At 51.8% G+C, this 2,500-nt stretch overlaps 2 non-coding genes across 2 annotated transcripts; one reads left to right on the top strand and one right to left on the bottom strand.

Moving 5' to 3' along the window:
* Nucleotides 1-839: 839 nt before the first annotated feature.
* Nucleotides 840-910, bottom strand: TRNAG-GCC (transfer RNA glycine (anticodon GCC)). The gene has a single exon. It is a non-coding gene; the product is annotated as a tRNA-Gly (tRNA).
* A 146-nt stretch (nt 911-1,056) lies between these two features.
* On the top strand, nt 1,057-1,129 carry TRNAK-CUU (transfer RNA lysine (anticodon CUU)). Its single transcript has one exon. It is a non-coding gene; the product is annotated as a tRNA-Lys (tRNA).
* Nucleotides 1,130-2,500: the final 1,371 nt, after the last annotated feature.

The following is a 2,500-nucleotide window of genomic DNA, read 5'->3' as shown; positions in this document are numbered from 1 at the left end:
AGCAAAAGCTCTACATTGCATTGGCCGGGAATCGAAACTGGGCCTCCCGCGTGGCAGGCGAGAATTCTACCACTGAACCACCAATGCTTTACGCAATGGGAATCCTTCCACCTACTCGGGTAGTTCATTGTATGAAACCAATGCTCTGCCCACTGAACTAGCTGGCGTGGGTTTCATAGGTTGCAGGGCAAGGCAACGATGGCCTCATCAAGGTCTCGTCGCTCCATTAACCAAGCCCGGCTAGCTCAGTCGGTAGAGCATGAGACTCTTAATCTCAGGGTCGTGGGTTCTCACGTTGGGCGGGAGTTTTGCATTTTGCTGTATCATGGTATGTGGAACACTATATAGCTGCACCACCAATAGCCAGCGTGAGAAACTAGGACACCAAAATCACTGGCATTTCAGCTAAAGCTCTACATTGCATTGGCCGGGAATCGAAACCGGGCCTCCCGCATGGCAGGCGAGAATTCTACCACTGAACCACCAATGCTTTACGCATGCGGAACCTTCCACCTACTCGGGTAGTTCATTGTATGAAACCAATGCTCTGCCCACTGAACTAGCTGGCCTGGGTTTCATAGGTTGCAGGGCAAGGCCACGATGGCTTTATCAAGGTCTCGTCGCTCCATTAACCAAGCCCGGCTAGCTAGAATCAAAACCGGGCCTCCCGCGTGGCAGGCGAGAATTCTGCCACTGAACCACCAATGCTTTACGGATGCAGAACATTTCACCTACTCGGGGAGTTCATTGTATGAAACCAATGCGTAGCTGCACCACCAAGAGCCAGCGTGAGAAACTAGGACACCAAAATCACTGGCATTTCAGCAAAAGCTCTATATTGCATTGGCCGGGAATCAAACCCGGGCCTCCCGCGTGGCAGGCGAGAATTCTACCACTGAACCACCAATGCTTTACGCATGCAGAACCTTCCACATACTCGGGTAGTTCATTGTATGAAACCAATGCTCTGCCCACTGAACTAGCTGGCCTGGGTTTCATAGGTCGCAGGGCAAGGCAACGATGGCCTCATCAAGGTCTCGTCACTCCATTAACCAAGCCCGGCTAGCTCAGTCAGTAGAGCATGAGACTCTTAATCTCAGGGTCGTGGGTTCGAGCCCCACGTTGGGCGGGAGTTTTGCATTTTGCTGTATCATGGTATGTGGAACACTATATAGCTGCACCACCAACAGCCAGCGTGAGAAACTAGGACACCAAAATCACTGGCATGTCAGCAAAAGCTCTACATTGCATTGGCCGGGAATCGAAACCGGGCCTCCCGCGTGGCAGGCGAGAATTCTACCACTGAACCACCAATGCTTTACGCATGCGGAACCTTCCACCTCCTCGGATAGTTCATTGTGTGAAACCAATGCTCTGCCCACTGAATTAGCTGGCCTGGGTTTCATAGGTTGCAGGGCAAGGCCACGATGGCCTCATCAAGGTCTCGTCGCTCCATTAACCAAGCCCGGCTAGCTAGAATCAAAACCGGGCCTCCCGCGTGGCAGGCGAGAATTCTGCCACTGAACCAAAAATGCTTTACGGATGCAGAACATTTCACCTACTCGGGGAGTTCATTGTATGAAACCAATGTGTAGCTGCACCACCAATAGCCAGCGTGAGAAACTAGGACACCAAAATCACTGGCATTTCAGCAAATGCTCTACATTGCATTGGCCGGAAATCGAACCCGGGCCTCCCGCGTGGCAGGCGCGAATTCTACCACTGAACCACCAATGCTTTACGCATGCGGAACCTTCCACCTACTCGGGTATTTCATTGTATGAAACCAATGCTCTGCCCACTGAATTAGCTGGCCTGGGTTTCATAGGTCGCAGGGCAAGGCAACGATGGCCTCATCAAGGTCTCGTCGCTCCATTAACCAAGCCCGGCTAGCTCAGTCGGTAGAGCATGAGACTCTTAATCTCAGGGTCGTGGGTTCTCACGTTGGGTGGGAGTTTTGCATTTTGCTGTATCATGGTATGTGGAACACTATATAGCTGCACCACCAATAGCCAGCGTGAGAAACTAGGACACCAAAATCACTGGCATGTCAGCAAAAGCTCTACATTGCATTAGCCGGGAATCGAAACCGGGCCTCCCGCGTGGCAGGCGAGAATTCTACCACTGAACCACCAATGCTTTACGCATGCGGAACCTTCCACATCCTCGGATAGTTCATTGTGTGAAACCAATGCTCTGCCCACTGAACTAGCTGGCCTGGGTTTCATAGGATGCAGGGCAAGGCCACGATGGCTTCATCAAGGTCTCGTCGCTCCATTAACCAAGCCCGGCTAGCTAGAATCAAAACTGGGCCTCCCGCGTGGCTGGCGAGAATTTTGCTACTGAACCACCAATGCTTTACGGATGCAGAACATTTCACCTACTCGGGGAGATCATTGTATGAAACCAATGTGTAGCTGCACCACCAATAGCCAGCGTGAGAAACTAGGACACCAAAATCACTGGCATTTCAGCAAATGCTCTACATTGCATTGGCCGG

The sequence above is a fragment of the Taudactylus pleione genome, unplaced genomic scaffold, assembly GCF_031769625.1.
Source record: "Taudactylus pleione unplaced genomic scaffold, aTauple2 ptg000279l, whole genome shotgun sequence".
Lineage (NCBI taxonomy): Eukaryota > Metazoa > Chordata > Amphibia > Anura > Myobatrachidae > Taudactylus > Taudactylus pleione.
Note: the sequence above shows the minus strand (reverse complement) of the source record. Positions and strands in the feature narration are given on the sequence as shown.